Source organism: Bufo gargarizans, chromosome 6 (genome assembly GCF_014858855.1).
Source record: "Bufo gargarizans isolate SCDJY-AF-19 chromosome 6, ASM1485885v1, whole genome shotgun sequence".
Classification (NCBI taxonomy): domain Eukaryota; kingdom Metazoa; phylum Chordata; class Amphibia; order Anura; family Bufonidae; genus Bufo; species Bufo gargarizans.
The window spans coordinates 59,876,001-59,893,529 of NC_058085.1; positions in this window are offsets into that span (position 1 = coordinate 59,876,001).

Consider the following 17,529-nt stretch of genomic DNA (forward strand, 5'->3'; position numbering starts at 1 on the left):
GCAGACTGCTCTTGCGTGGTGCTGACTACAGCGAAAGACTCCATGCCCCATAGTCGGGTCAGTGTCCGCGGAGTAAGCCTGCACCAGTCTGTGCAGGCCGGGCTCATTGCCGCAGTCATCGGAAGGTGAAGACCAACAACCTAAAGCTCAAAAGAGTGCGCATCAGGCCTCGGGCACTCTCCAACTCTGGAGGCACCCATAGGCCATAAAAAAGACTCCTCAGCCACACAAGCTCACTCATCCACAAATAGTCCTGCTAAACAGTGGCAAAAATGGGACACTGCCTTGTCTTTTTCTGCCACAGCAGCAGACTTGCCAGAATTAGAGGCTCCTGAAGATTTCCTGTCTGCTATTCCCACCTCAAACCAAGCTGCATCTGAGGTATTTCTTAAAGACGCCATGATGGCGCATAGACACTCAATGCAAAAGGACATCTCCAGGGCTATTGCCAATGTCACGGCCTCAGTGGAGGGTTCTTGGAGAAAGAGGGGAAAATGGGAGAATTCTCACCAGCTCACAATGAACTAGTAAATGCACTGGCTGATCTGGAAACGGTCAAGCAGAAAATGGCAAACCTGGAGGATATAAACCGCAGGAACAATGAAAAATTTCGGGGCATCCCAGAATCGGTTTCCCCAACAGATCTCTTTAATTATATCAAGCAACTCATACAAGCGATACTCCCAGGGGTATCTGAAATGGATTTAATAATAGACCGAGCCCACAGGCTACCAAAGCCTAGGAATATTCCAGAGGCTACCCCGAGGGACACAATTGCAAGGATCAATTTTTTTCCATTCACCTGACAGAAAAGGTCTTTTATGCCGCTGTATATACATAGGACCCCGGGGTCCTACAAATCGCTGCACGACTAAGTTCAGGACGTGTGCCATGCACGTCACGTGTGTCATTTTGCCTTGTTTCAGTGCGCTCAGAAGATTGGCAACGTTGTTGCACACCACTTTACCAACTGTCAAATTGAGCTGGGTTAGCCACTGATCAGCCTGTGACTGCAGAGCTGAAAGCAATGCAGGATCGGTGTGGCACTTGGCTTCCAGGCACAACAGCTGCAGCACAGCATGGCAACGTCTCACCTGGCACGTCAAATAGGTTCTGGGGAGCTTGAGGGGGGAGCGCAGCGGATGAGGCGGTAGCAGTGGATAAGGAGGAGTCAGCCGAGGAGGAGACTGAGGATGGAGTAGGAGGAGGAGGAGAAGAAGAAGAGGCAGGCCTGCATGCAATCTGTGGTGGTAACACGGGAGCCACAGGTTACATGCTTGACGGCCGTCAGGTCAGTAAAAGTTATGTACCTTCCCTGCCCGTGTTTGCTAGACCACGTGTCTGTGGTCAGATGTATCTTGGCACCGACACTGTGTGCCAGAGATATATTTACTTGCTGCTGAACGTGGCCATAAAGCTGTGGGATGCCCTTCTGGAGAAATATTTCCTTCCGGGGCCACAAATTTTCCAAAGGCCTCCGAGTCCACCAGTTTATATGGCAGAAGTTGGTGGTCTAGCAGTTCCAACAAGCCAGCGGTCAGCCGTTGGGCAAGAGGGTTATCCGGCATCATCAACTTTTTACGCTCGAACATTTGGGCCACGGAAGCCTGCCTTCGGCCAGATGAACGCAACCGCACGGTGGAAGGGGGAGTGGAGGACAAATGGGAGGAGAAGGAGAAAAAGCAGTATGTGAAGTACCAGGAGTGTGGCTTTGTGGGTTCTGACGGTGTTGCTCCCACTGGGCTCGGTGATGGGAGGCCAGGTGCCTTCTTAAGGGGGTCGTCCCTAGGTGAGTGTTTGGCTTACAGCGACTTATGCGTTGACAGCCCAGGCTGCAGATGGCAACACTATTGTCAGCAGCTGACACGTTAAAAGAAGCCCACACTGTGGAGCCATGTATCGGCATCCTGGGAGCAACAGAAATAACCGTGCATGGTGGATGGCTCACTCCAGATACATTTGCTGTCTGCTTTTTGCCTCCTGTGCCATGCAAGCTCTGCCTGCTTCTCCTCCTTCTCCTCCCTCTCTGCTGCTCTGTCTCTCCCTCTGAACTCCCCTCCTCTTCTTCTCAACACATCATCAGCAACAGTGGGGACCACCCTCCTTGGGCTGATCTGGCTACTGTCGTCAGACCGCTGGGTGGCGGCCGTTGCTACCTCCTCTTCCTCATCCGATGTCAAGAATGGCTGCGCATCGGTAAGGTCTGGGAATGGATTGGAAAATAATTCCTCTGACTCGAGTGGAGGGGCTATGGTGGTGGTGGTGTCTTTGGGGGTGCACACAGCAGAGAGTGAGGAGGTTGCAGAGGATGATGAGGGTGCAGAAGCGGAAGGCTGAATGAGCCACTCATCCAACTCTGGTGCGTACTTTGAAGTAATCGCACGCGCCTTCTCCAACCCAACTTCCCACTTAGGCTCCAGCCTGGTGCACCTGCCCGACCCCCACCACCCTTGCTGAACGCCCTGCCTCTTCCTCTGCCTGTCATTTTCAAAATGACCCTCTGCCTAAATCCCTAGAGAAGAGCAGTGTTTGTGGAAGCAGGTATTATTCAGGCCTCAATCAATATTTGGTGGAAACAGGTATATCAAACCCCTTAATCAGTTTTTTGTGGAAGCAGGTATAACGCAGGCCTCAATCAATATTTTGTGGAAGCAGGTATAACGCAGGCCTCAATCAATATTTTGTGGAAGCAGGTATATCGCAGGCCTCAATCAATATTTTGTGGAAACAGGTATATCAAACCCCTTAATCAGTTTTTTGTGGAAGCAGGTATAACGCAGGCCTCAATCAATATTTTGTGGAAGCAGGTATAATCGCCGGCCTCAATCAATATTTTGTGGAAACAGGTATATTACACCCCTATATTATTATATTTTTTTTGCCACAACAGTTATATCACACTGTTTATTTGGGGCAACAGGTATATCGCAGCTCTCAATCAGTATTTTGTGGAAGCAGGTATATAAATCCCCTTAATCAGTATTTTGTGAAAGCAGGTATCTCGCAGGCCTCAATCAGTATTTTGTGTTAGTAGATATATCAATCCCCTTAATCAGTATTTTGTGGAAGAAGTTATATCGCAGCGCTCAATCAATATTTTGTGGAAACAGGTATATCAATCCCCTTAATCAGTATTTTGTGGAAGCAGGTATATCGCAGGCCTCAATCAATATTTGGTGAAAACGGGTATATCCAATCCCTTAATCAATATTTTGTGGAAGCAGGTATATCGCACCCCTCAATCAATATTTGGTGGAAGCAGGTATATCGAATCCCTTAATTAGTGTTTTGCGGAAGCAGTTATCTCGCAGGCCTTAATCAATATTTGGTAGAAGCAGGTATATCAAACCCCTTAATCAGTATTTTGTGGAAGCAGGTATATCACACCCCTCAATTATTTTTTTGCCACAACCGGTATATCACACTGTTTATTTGGGGCAACAAATATATCGCAGCTCTCAATCAGTTTTTGGGGGGGCAACAGGTATATCACACCCATTGCAAATAGTTGTTCCAATAGCGCTTGTTCCTTTATATAGCTGCGGTATCGCACACAACTGGTGCACAATAAAAATGCACTATAATATACTTTCTATGTTAGAAAGTACTGTATATTATAAGTATATCACACCTATCGATAGCACACCCTATACCAGTCCTTAACAGGACTTTTGTGGCCCTATTAGCTAGCGTTTGGTGTCCCTAACAGTCTGTCCCTGCTCCACAAAGCAACCTCTCCCTACACTGGCAAAACACAGAATTTAAAATGGCTGCCAGATCGGGTCCTGTGATAGGGTGGGGGTGTGTCCATGTGCTGAAACGTCTCAATTGGCTGTCTTGCCCCACCTGATGGATGTGTCATGGGTGAAAGTTTGGTGCAATGCAAAAGAATGTGGTGCAAAGTTCGAATGACCGCCAGCCAAACTGCAAGGCCATCTCTACTCAGGCATAGAACCCATCACCATAGATCGGTCGAGTGTCCCTAATAAGCCAACCAAACTGGCAAGGGAATGGTCCACAAATTATTGAAGAGTTTTTAGTTAGAGGTTTAACTTACTTTCATGTTGCAGGTCACCAGATATTTGTTCTTTTTGTGTTTTCTGCCTATGCAGGCCTTCCCCGGGTTCTGCACAGTCTCACCCACTGCTCAGTTCCTATTCATATATTTCTTTTTTGTGATGTTTTATTTTTCAAGACACAGTCAGTTTCCAAGAGCTAGATGTGGTGGAGGACCCTGGGGGCAGGTTTCTGGCTCTGGTAGGCTCTTTTAATCATACAATCCTAAGGCCCCTTTCACACGGGCGAGTATTCCGTGCGGATGCGATGCATGAGTTGAACGCATTGCACCCGCACTGAATACCGACCCATCCATTTCTATGGGGCTGTTCACATGAGCGGTGATTTTCACGCATCACTTATGCGTTGTGTGAAAATCGCAGCATGCTCTATTTTGTGCGTTTTTCACGTAACCCAGGCCCCATAGAAATGAATGTGGTTGCGTGAAAATCGCAAGCATCCGCAAGCAAGTGCGGATGCGGTGCGATTTTCTCGCACGCTTGCTAGGAGACGATCGGGATGGAGACCCGGTCATTATTATTTTCCCTTATGACATGGTTATAAGGGAAAATAATAGCATTCTGAATATAGAATGCATAGTAAAATAGCGCTGGAGGGGTTAAAAAATAAATAAAATATAATTTAACTCACCTTAGTCCACTTGATCGCACTGCCCGGCATCTCGTCTGTCTCCTTTGCTGAACAGGACCTGTGGTGACGTCACTCCGGTCATCACATGTTCCATCACATGATCTTTTACCATGGTGATGGATCATGTGATGATCGGAGTGACGTCACCACAGGTCCTGTTCCTGCACACAGCACAGAAGAAGACAGAAGAGATGCCGGGCTGCGCGAGCAAGTGGATTAAGGTGAGTTAATTTTTTATTTAATTTTTTAACCCCTCCAGCGCTATTTTACACTGCATTCTGTATTCAGAATGCTATTATTTTCCCTTATAACCATGTTATAAGGGAAAATAATACAATCTACAGAACACTGATCCCAAGCCCGAACTTCTGTGAAGAAGTTTAGGTTTGGGTACCAAACATGCGCGATTTTTCTTACGCGAGTGCAAAATGCATTACAATGTTTTGCACTCGCGCTGAAAAAACGCGGGTGTTCCCGCAACGCCCGTCTGAAAGAGGCCTAACTATTGTGCATATTTATGCTCCCAACTCTTCGCAGATTTCCTTTCTTAGATCTCTGCAAAGGAAATTGCACCTAAGCAACAAGGCAAACTTATATTATGCGGGGACTTCAACATTCTTCACGATCCACAATTGGACTCCACATCTAGTGGTAAGAACCTTGCCCCCAGTTTCTCTACCTGGCTTCACAATGAGGAATACTATGACGTTTGGCGATGTCTACACACGACAGAACGAGATTATACTTTCTTCTCCAACCGCCATGGCACATACACGAGGATTGATATGTTTATCACAACAAAATGGATGTTATTAGATGTGATTTCATGCAACGTAGGCGAGATAACATGGTCTGACCACGCACCTGTTATACTCAAAATTAACACCCCTACACATCCAACAAGCACTTTTCTTTGGCGCTTGAACACCTTTATTCTCATAGTGGAGGCGTTCAGTGACAAGATCTCTGCAGATTTAGCAGAGGTTTTTCTTGCTAAACGCACCAACAGCCTCAAACTATTGCACATAAGGCATACGGTAGAGGCCTCCGTATACAGCAGGCAGCATGTCTCAATAAACAAAGACGTATGGCTGTGGATGATCTTATTTCACTGAAATAGAACGTAATTGCTTCCCACTATTCACTGAAGGGATGCTGTGATTAAAACTAATCTTTATTAAATATTCCTCAAAACAAGGATTAACAAAAAAAGAGAAAAACCTCCCTAAATAAACACCCTCAAAGAATATAAATCTGCATAAACCACTCGGTGACCAATATTGGTGCGCATACTGGTCCTCTGTGAGTTATTAGACCCAGCTGTGCAGTCACCGTGGTGCAGATTGATTCATAAAAAATTGGTGGGTTCAGTGCACCCAAGGTAGATACTCCGGGACAATAGAGACCCTGTGCGTCTCTACAACACTGCTGCAGGTGATCCCCCACCTAACTCAAGTTGAGAAACATCTGCTCAGAAAGTCTGCCATCACAATGTACGTCCAAACTGGGTCCGACGCAACACAGGCAGTACTGCGATACGGGCACGAATCAACTTGGAAAAACGGACTTAATGTGTACCTGAAGCTTAAGTTGATAAACATCTGTCCATACCTAGTGCTGTTTGGCGCGGGCTCTGCACATGGGGCCGGCGGCTTGTTTGTTTGCAAAATTGAACCCTGTTAATAGTAATGCTCTTGTCAGGGCTCCTCATGAGTCATTATGGCGAAACTTGTAGAGTGAGCAGAGCAACTTTAGCAGTCAGGGTGGGCAATCACAGCCAATGCCTGCACGTGTCTATGCAATGGACACAAGCTTTGCCCTGGCAGGCTGCTAGATATGGACAGAGGTTTATCAACTTGAGCTTCAGGTACACATTGTCATCCCCCAGCCCCGCCCCCCCCAAGTTGATTCCTGCCCGTATCGCAGCTCATTCAACAAGGCCAGTAAACTTATGGCCAACGGGATCAGGGTTGCTCAATTCAAAGCCAGAATACACTATCTTAAGTCGCATATCCCAGTTCTCCCAAAGATATAGTAGATAACTTTCGGGCCTATTACCATATTACCATGATCTTTACAACCTACAAGAAGACCCTCAGAGAGTACAACCTACAATTGCCAGCATTTAAAACTTTCTTCAGTCTTTAAATCTCCCTAAAATCTCCCCAGAGTATGCCTCCTCTCTTAACTTCTGCTACAGTAAATGGGGAGTTATCAACGCAATTAAAACCTTGAGAATAAATGTAAATGGAGAGGCGGGGAACCCAAAAGGAACCCAAAAGCCAAACCGTGGTTATCAAATATAGAGTAATTACGATATATATATATATATGATGATCACAGGTCGGCACTGCTGTTAAAGAGTCACGGTGCACGAGTCTATGGGATGGCGTCCCAATGTAAAATTAGAAGAAAAGACCGGCACTCGCTGAAGATAATTTCTTTGTATTTATTCAGTCACATGTACAGGCAATAAGTGACGCGTTTCGATGCTACCGCACCTTCATCAGACTTATCATCATACAAAGAACATTTCATGTTTAAATAGAGCGCCCAAACACAGGGAAATGACATCACACAGAAAACCACACCCACCAATCAGTGTTAAAACAAAAACATCTGAACAAAAAGAAAACACATTTCATAGTGACGTTTCTCTGAATTCACTTTATATTATTCATTCCTTCTTTCTTCCTTCCTTATGTCCGCTGTAGAAAACATATAGAGAAGAAAATCTATTTTATTTTTATTTTTCAAAGGATATTTAAAAAAAAATAAAAAATTATTTTTTATTTTTCAAAAAGAATTTTTTCAGGATTGCACAATTGCAATAAAATTATAAAGATTATTATCAAGAAAAAGTTATATTTTATTAATATTTTTAGTGATGTTTTTACCAGGTGATCTATCAAAGGAAGCTCTGTACATTGTACTCACTATTGAGTCCGCGGGGCTCAATCGTTTGTAATCGATGTATCCAATAAGCTTCCCTTTGAAGCAATAATTTGTTTCTATTTTATGTTCAGAGCTGAACCTGGACATCCCTCCATTTTCACCCCGGCAGCCCCCCTGACATGAGCATCGGAGCAGTTCATGCTCCGATGCTCTCCTTTGCCCTGCGCTAAATCGCGCAGGGCAAAGGCATTTTTCTGAGTTCCGGTGACATACCGGGCTCTCTATGGGGCTGACAGGCAGCCCGGTGACGTCACCGGCACTGATGGGCGGGATTTGGCTCTGCCCTAGCCAGTAAAATGGCTAGGGCAGAGCTAAAGCCCGCCCCTCAGAGCCGGTGACGTCACCGAACACACTGCTGGGCGGAAGTTACCGCCCGGCAGTGTGTTATTGAAAACACAAGAGCCTGTGCCCTGCGCGATCTAGCGCAGGGCACTGGAGCGCATCGGAGCATGAGATGCTCCGATGCCAGGCTCAGGAGGGCTGCCGGGGTGAAAATAAGGGTATGTCCGGGTTCAGCTCTGAACCCGGATAACCCCTTTAATTACCCACGTGTCTAGGAATGAAATTCTATGTTCATCAAAATGCAGAGTGAATTTTTATTCAGGCCAGACAGAATTGAGGTGAAGAGTGAATTGTTGAAGGGATCGAACGTCGCCACGCCATACGCAAATAATGTCGTCTATAAAGCGACGCCAAAACTTGCAATGTTTTCTGTAAAGATCATTAGTATAGACAAAATCCGCCTCAAATTGTGCCATGTAACAATTTGCGTACGGCGGTGCGACGTTCGATCCCATCGCCGTCCCACTCTGCTGCTGGTAAAAAGAATCCTGAAATAAAAGTAATTTTGTTCAAGAACAATCCTCAATAACGTCAGAAAAAATTCACGTTCCGCATTTTTATAGTGACTTGATTGTAACAGTATGTGAATTGCTTTCAAACCTTTCTCATGTGATATAGATGTGTATAAATTACATACATCGAAGGTGACAAGTATATCATCATTTTCTGAATTCAGAGTTTTGATTTCCTGTAAAAAATGCTCAGTATCACGTAAATACGAGGGAAACAATTTGGTAAACGGTGTAAGAATTTTTTCAAGAAAAATTGCCAAAGGTGAGAGGATTGAATCAGTCGATGCCACAATGGGACAGCCTGGTGGTTTGATAATAGACTTATGTATTTTCGGTAACGTATAGAAAACCGGAGTAATTGGATGTTGATTGACCAAAAAGCCGCCCAATGTGGCATCAATGACCCCCTCCTCTATGGCAGTATTCACAACAACTTGTATCATTTCTTTGATGCGAAATACCGGATTATTCTGTAGAATCTGATATGTGTCTGCATCACTTAATTGAGACAAAATTTCTGAAACATAATATGTTTTGTCAAGTACAGGTGGCAGGATGCAAAAGGTGTAGCGGTTCCATTCTCTCGCATGAGAGACCGGAGGGCGGGTTCAGCTTCCTCAGGCTCTGGGAGCGATGTCTCTGCAGGATATCGGGCACCTTTTTTAGGCCGACGACCACGCAAGCCAAGACAAGGAGAGCCGGGCGCCATCATAGGCGAGGTAGATGCTCCACGGATCACATGAGAAAGGTTTGAAAGCAATTCACATACTGTTACAATCAAGTCACTATAAAAATGCGGAACGTGAATTTTTTCTGACGTTATTGAGGATTGTTCTTGAACAAAATTACTTTTTATTTCAGGATTCTTTTTACCAGCAGCGGCGTGGGACCGCGATGGGATCGAACGTCGCACCGCCGTACGCAAATTGTTACATGGCACAATTTGAGACGGATTTTGTCTATACTAATGATCTTTACAGAAAACATTGCAAGTTTTGGCGTCGCTTTATAGACGACATTATTTGCGTATGGCGTGGCGACGTTCGATCCCTTCAACAATTTACTCTTCACCTCAATTCTGTCTGGCCTGAATTAAAATTCACTCTGAATTTGGATGAACATAGAATTTCATTCCTAGACACGTGGGTAATTAAGGGAGACACAGGTGAGATATATACGGATCTATTCACAAAAAATACAGATAGGAATAGTTTACTCATCTATACGAGTAACCATCCAGCAGCCACAAAAAAATCCCTCCCTTATTCCCAATTTCAAAGGGTTAAACGCATAGTGGGCAAAACAGAATTATGCAAGGAAAGACTAGATGAGATGACCCAGAAATTTAGGGACAGAGGTTATCCCGATCATTTATTAAAGGAACAAAGGAACAGAGTTGAGACAATACAGCAGGATAAACCATTAAAAGAACCACGGATTCCACTTGTAGTCAAGTATCATCCATGGACTCAGAGACTGAGAGGGATAATCAATAAACACTGGCATGTGGTATCAAAATCTTATCCACAAGTGGTGGAATTTAGACAACCACCTATGATGTGCTTCAAAAGAGCTAGTAACATACGTGATAGGATAGTACGGGCAGATATTGGCAGTAATAGAACTGGACCTATACAGAGAGTACTGGCTACTCCTAAAATGGGAACCTTCCCTTGTTTAAACTGTGTACACTGCTCTAGTGTAATTAAGGGCACACATTTCACACATCCACAATCTGGTGAACGCATACCCATAAAATTTTTTTTTACTTGTGATAGTCGTTTTGTCATATACATCTTGAAGTGCCCCTGTGGTCTATTGTACGTGGGAGAGACTTCCACAAGGATGAAAGATAGATTAAGCAACCATAAATCTACCATTAGAAAGCAAAATGTATTATTTCCTGTACCATCTCATTTCCATGAACATAGACACACAGTGGCACAATTGCGTTACCAGATTATTGAAAGTGTACCCCTTCCACGTCGGGGTGGGGATAGAAACAAATTATTGCTTCAAAGGGAAGCTTATTGGATACATCGATTACAAACGATTGAGCCCCGCGGACTCAATCGTGAGTACAATGTACAGAGCTTCCTTTGATAGATCACCTGGTAAAAACATCACTAAAAATATTAATAAAATATAACTTTTTCTTAATAATAATCTTTATAATTTTATTGCAATTGTGCAATCCTGAAAAAATTCTTTTTGAAAAATAAAAAATATTTTTTTTTTTTAAATATCCTTTGAAAAATTAAAATAAAATAGATTTTCTTCTCTATATGTTTTCTACAGCGGACATAAGGAAGGAAGAAAGAAGGAATGAATAATATAAAGTGAATTCAGAGAAACGTCACTATGAAATGTGTTTTCTTTTTGTTCAGATGTTTTTGTTTTAACACTGATTGGTGGGTGTGGTTTTCTGTGTGATGTCATTTCCCTGTGTTTGGGCGCTCTATTTAAACATGAAATGTTCTTTGTATGATGATAAGTCTGATGAAGGTGCGGTAGCATCGAAACGCGTCACTTATTGCCTGTACATGTGACTGAATAAATACAAAGAAATTATCTACAGCGAGTGCCGGTCTTTTCTACTAATTATATATATATATATATATATATATATATATATATACAGTACAGACCAAAAGTTTGGACACACCTTCTCATTCAAAGAGTTTTCTTTATTTTCATGACTATGGAAATTGTAGATTGGCACTGAAGGCATCAAAACTATAAATTAACACGTGGAATTATATACATAACAAAAAAGTGTGAGACAACTGAAAATATGTCATATTCTAGGTTCTTCAAAGTAGCCACCTTTTGCTTTGATTACTGCTTTGCACTCTCTTGGCATTCTCTTGATGAGCTTCAAGAGGTAGTCACCTGAAATGGTCTTCCAACAGTCTTGAAGGAGTTCCCAGAGATGCTTAGCACTTGTTGGCCCTTTTGCCTTCACTCTGCGGTCCAGCTCACCCCAAACCATCTCGATTGGTTTCAGGTCCGGTGACTGTGAAGGCCAGGTCATCTGGCGCAGCACCACATCACTCTCCTTCATGGTCAAATAGCCCTTACATAGCCTGGAGGTGTGTTTGGGGTCATTGTCCTGTTGAAAAATAAATGATGGTCCAACTAAACGCAAACCGGATGGAATAGCATGCCGCTGCAAGATGCTGTGGTAGCCATGCTGGTTCAGTATGCCTTCAATTTTGAATAAATCCCCAACAGTGTCACCAGCAAAGCACCCCCACACCATCACACCTCCTCCTCCATGCTTCACGGTAGGAACCAGGCATGTAGAGTCCATCCGTTCACCTTTTCTGCGTCGCACAAAGACACAGTGGTTGGAACTAAAGATCTCAAATTTGGACTCATCAGACCAAAGCACAGATTTCCACTGGTCTAATGTCCATTCCTTGTGTTCTTTAGCCCAAACAAGTCTCTTCTGCTTGTTGCCTGTCCTTAGCAGTGGTTTCCTAATAGATATTCTACCATGAAGGCCTGATTCACACAGTCTCCTCTTAACAGTTGTTCTAGAGATGTGTCAGCTGCTAGAACTCTGTGTGGCATTAACCTCATGGTCTCTAATCTGAGCTGCTGTTAACCTGCGATTTCTGAGGCTGGTGACTCGGATGAACTTATCCTCCGCAGCAGAGGTGACTCTTGGTCTTCCTTTCCTGGGGTGGTCCGCATGTGAGCCAGTTTCTTTGTAGCGCTTGATGGTTTTTGTGACTGCACTTGGGGACACTTTCAAAGTTTTCCCAATTTTTCGGACTGACTGACCTTCATTTCTTAAAGGGGTTCTTCACTTTCATTTAACTGATGATCTATCCTCTGGATAGATCATCAGCTTCTGATCGGCCGGGGTCCGACACCCGGGACCCCCGCCGATCAGCTGTTTGAGAAGGCAGCGGCGCTCCAGCAGCGCCGCGGCCTTCTCACTGTTTACCGCCGGGCCGCCCGCCCACTGACGTCACGACTTGTATCAACTAGAGTGGGCGCGGCTAAGCTCTGTTCACTTGAATGGAGCTTAGCCGCGCCCACTCTAGTTGATACAAGTCGTGACGTCAGTGGGCGGGCGGCCCGGCGGTAAACAGTGAGAAGGCCGCGACGCTGCTGGAGCGCCGCTGCCTTCTCAAACAGCTGATCGGCGGGGGTCCCGGGTGTCGGACCCCGGCCGATCAGAAGCTGATGATCTATCCAGAGGATAGATCATCAGTTAAATGAAAGTGAAGAACCCCTTTAAAGTAATGATGGCCACTCGTTTTTCTTTATTTAGCTGCTTTTTTCTTGCCATAATACAAATTCTCACAGTCTATTCAGTAGACTATCAGCTGTGTATCCACCTGACTTCTCCACAACGCAACTGATGGTCCCAACCCCATTTATAAGGCAAGAAATCCCACTTATTAAACCTGACAGGGCACACCTGTGAAGTGAAAACCATTTCAGGTGACTACCTCTTGAAGCTCATCAAGAGAATGCCAAGAGTGTGCAACGCAGTAATCAAAGCAAAAGGTGGCTACTTTGAAGAACCTAGAATATGACATATTTTCAGTTGTTTCACACTTTTTTGTTATGTATATAATTCCACATGTGTTAATTCATAGTTTTGGTGCCTTCAGTGTGAATCTACAATTTCCATAGTCATGAAAATAAAGAAAACTCTTTGAATGAGAAGGTGTGTCCAAACTTTTGGTCTGTACTGTATATAGGCACACCACCTTCTGGAAAAATATGTAGACACACCTTCATAATATAACAGCTTCACAGATTTATTTGTGTACAAATATATTATAAAATATATATAAATAATATAAAATAAAAATTAATTCATTCACATGTCATATTGATCATTCATCCTAATCGATCCTGAGGGGTAGAGGATAAAAAAAATCTATATCCTAGAGAATAAATCGCTTACTAGGCAGGTTGCAAGTAATGCCTGTGGTAATGAATGTCTTTCAGAGGGTGTTTTACAAGTAGCGCTTGTGGCAATGAGTGTTTATTACTATTATTATTATTATTATTTGTTAAAGGGTATTTTTCAGAAAGAACCCATATTGATAGATATTTGCAGGTGACATTTGCATTGACAGTCTATATAACTCAGTGCTTATCTGCCAGTTGTTGGCAAGGGCACTGGTAGCTGTGAGGCTGGTGGTGGTGCCTTATAATTAGGGATTTGTATTTATGTTGGAGTGGGGGAGATTGTGGGGATGTGCACTTACCCCTGCCTTATCAGCATATCGTACCCGCTCTTGCAGCTCCCCACTTTCGCTGGTGATATCGTTCAAACTTCCAGCATGCCTTCCTGCTTACACGTGTTCGTCCTGCTGCACGCCAAGCACACACTTTATTCTCCAACATAGCGCTTAGTTGAATGTGATTAAGGGTTATACCGGCTCTTCACTTGGCATAAAATATTTTAGATGGATATCCACATCAGGCAAAAAAGTGACGTATGTGCCGCTAGACGCGTTTCGGAGCCTCTACTCCTTCTTCAGTTGCCATATGTCACGTCAAGCTGTATAATTCTTTTATACTCGCCAGTGTTTATTATGGACTGGATTCGCTGGATCAGGGACAGAGCCACAAGAACATTGCAAAAACCTGTACATGGAGTAAAATTCCAGTTATCGCCCCATATCACTTCTTCCATATGCCTCAAAGCTACTTGAACAACATGTCCATTCTGAACTGTCCTCTCATCTCTCATCCTGCTCTCTCTTTGACTGGCTACAATATGGCTTCCAACCCCACCACTCAACTGAGACCGCTCTCACCAAAGTCACCAATGACCTACTGTACTAACAGCCAAAACCAAAAAACATTACTCCTCCTTCTCCTTGACCTGTCCTCTGCCTTTGACACTGTCGACCACTCCCTTCTGTTACAAACTCTCTCCTCTCTTGGCATCACCAACCTGGCCCTCTCCTGGATCACATCATACCTCACAGAGCGGACATTTAGTGTCTCCTACTCTCACACCACCTACTCGTCTCATTCCCTCTCTGTTGGTGTTCCGCAAGGTTCTGTCCTAGGACACCTGCTCTTCTCTATCTACACTTTCGGCCTGGGACAGCTCATAGAGTCCCATGGCTTTCATTATCACTTTTATGGTGACGACACACAAATATACCTCTCTGGTCCAGACATCACCACCTTACTATCCAGAATCCCACAATGCCTATCTTCCATATCCTCCTTCTACTCCTCTCGCTTTCTAAAACTTAACATGGATAAAACATAATTCATCATCTTTCCCCCATCTTGCTCAACCCGCTCAATAGACCTATCTATCACGCTCAAAAGTTGCACACTCTCCCCGGTCTACCAAGTCCGCTGCCTTGGATTCTGCCTTCTTCCGACGACTGCACATCCAAGCCCTTCCACCACCTGCCGCCTCCAACTCAAAAACATCTCCCGCAACCATGCTTTCCTCAACTTTGAGTCTGCAAAAACGCTTGCACATGCCCTCGTCATCTCCCGCCTAGACTACTGCAACATCCTCCTCTGTGGCCTTCCATCTAGCGCTCTCACACCCCTGCAATCTATCTTCAACTCTGCTGCCCGACTAATCCACCTCTCACCCTGTTACTCCTCTGCCAATTCCTTCACTAGCTCCCTATTGCCCAGCAAATTCAGTTCAAAGTACTAGCAAATACATACAAGGCCATCCACAACCTGTCCCCTCCATACATCTCTGAGCTACTTTCTCGATACATCCCCACACGCACTCTCCGATCCTCACAAGACCTTTTCTCTCCTCTTCTCTTATCATCTCTTCCCACAATTGCCTCCAAGATTTCTCCCGTGCATCAGACTCTCACCTACAGTGGAATCCTTCAAATGAAACCTAAAAACCCACCTCTTCAGACAAGCCTATAACCAGTGACCCTGCTGCCTCTATACCGCCATGACCAGCTTCACCCTATCTTATTGTGTTCTTCTCCCATACCTTTTAGATTGTAAGCCCTCACGGGCAGGGCACTCTCTCCTTCTGTACCGGTTTGTAACTCGTCTTGTTCATGCTTAGTGCAATTGTCAGTATTATGTATGTATACCCCTTTTCATATGTACAGCGCTATGGAATGAATGGCGCTTTAATAATAAATAATAATAATTTGCTGGCCTTCTAGCCCCACACTTATGTGACATGTTCAACCATGCCATTAACACAGGAAGCTTTCCAGAGGAAACTCTTAGAGCGACTATAATTATCCTCCCAAAACCTGGGAAAACTCCAGACACTGCGGCCAATTTTCGCCCCATCTCCCTACTTAACACAGATTTGAAGCTTTAGTCGCAAGTATAGCCAATAGATTACTGCCCATCTTGCCTTCTATCATTAAAGCAGACCAACTAGGTTTCACTAAGGGCAGACAACCACCAGATGGGACAAGAGCCCGATAAACCTGATCCACATGGCATCGACCACCAAAACGCCTTCTCTGCTCCTCTCTTTGGATGCAGAGACGGCTTTTATAGGGTCAACTGGACATATACTTTCGAGACACTTGAAAACTTTGGTTTCTCAGGCCCTTTTGTATCAGCAATCAAAGCACTATACACTTGTCCATACTTGGCAGTATTGCTTAATGGTATACTTTACACACCATTTAAAATTACCAACGGCACCCAGCAAGGGTGTCCATTAATTTTCTCATTGGTCATGGAACCCCTAGCGGAAAAGATTAGATCTGACACTTACGACCAAATCCCAACAACACAAGATAAATTTATTCGCAAGCGATGTCATTCTAATAATATCAAATCCCCTTTCATCCCTACCTGCGGTGCAGCAGACTCTGGATCTTTTCAGTGATGTATCTTAATACAAAGTAAACACAACTAAGTCTCAAATTTTAGGAATAAACATCTTCCACTCGACCCAAGAAATGCTTGCAGCTACATTCCCATACCAATGGTGAAATAAATCTATCCCCTATCTGGGAATTTTGCTAACTCCCTCTACTCGTCAGTTAGCCTCATCTAACTTTCCTCTCCTTATGGCCTCCATACAAAAAGAGTTGGATAGGTTGTCAACATTCAAACCTAGCTGGATGGGAAGAATAGTACTTTACAAAATGCTGATACTGCTGCGGATATTATATACCCTTAGCACATTCATTATACCAATTCCAGGAGAAGGACAGGTTTCAACATATGAGGATTTCCTCGCTACTCAACACTCACTTTCAGGTGGACAAGAGAATCCCCACTATTATGCACAATTCGGCTAGACCTTTAGATGCTAGACTACCATCGAAATTGAGACCCATCTATTCACTATTAACGCAAGATACCTTACTAGCCAAACACTCAAATATCACTCAGTGGGAAACAGATCTTTTGCACACATTCTCCGTTAGAGAATGGTCAGAGGCTATAGCATGGTCACATTCTTCCACCTCATGCGCCTCCCATTGGGAACGATACCATAAATTTCCAATGAGATGGTATTACACTCCCCTAAAGCTCTCCCGTATCTACTCAACCTCCTCTCCACACTGCTGGAAGAATTGTAGCCAAATGGGTTCTTTATTCCATATATTTTGAAATTGTTTAAACATAAATCCCTTTTGGGAGGAGCTGTCGTCACTAATCAAGACTTTAGCCCCTGATTTTACAAACCTAACTCCTACATTAGCCCTTCTCCTGGTAGGAATTGATCAAGTCTCATTAGACCTCAGAACCGTACTATGCCTCATTCTCTATTCTGCCAAACTTTTGTTGGCCAGAAGATGGAAATCTCTTGAGATTCCCTTTATAGACTAATTGAGTTCTATGGTGTCACAAAACTACACATTTGAGAGGGTCTTAGCAAATCTAATAGGAAAATCTCAAACCTTCAACAAGAAATGGCAGGCATGGAAAAAAATACATCCTAACCTTGCTTTCTAACAGTATCCATCGAGAGATGTCCAGATATACTGAGAGGCTAGGGAAGCCCCCCTGGTCAAAGATGTCATATTTGTCCTATTTGTCACTTTCCATCTGCCAT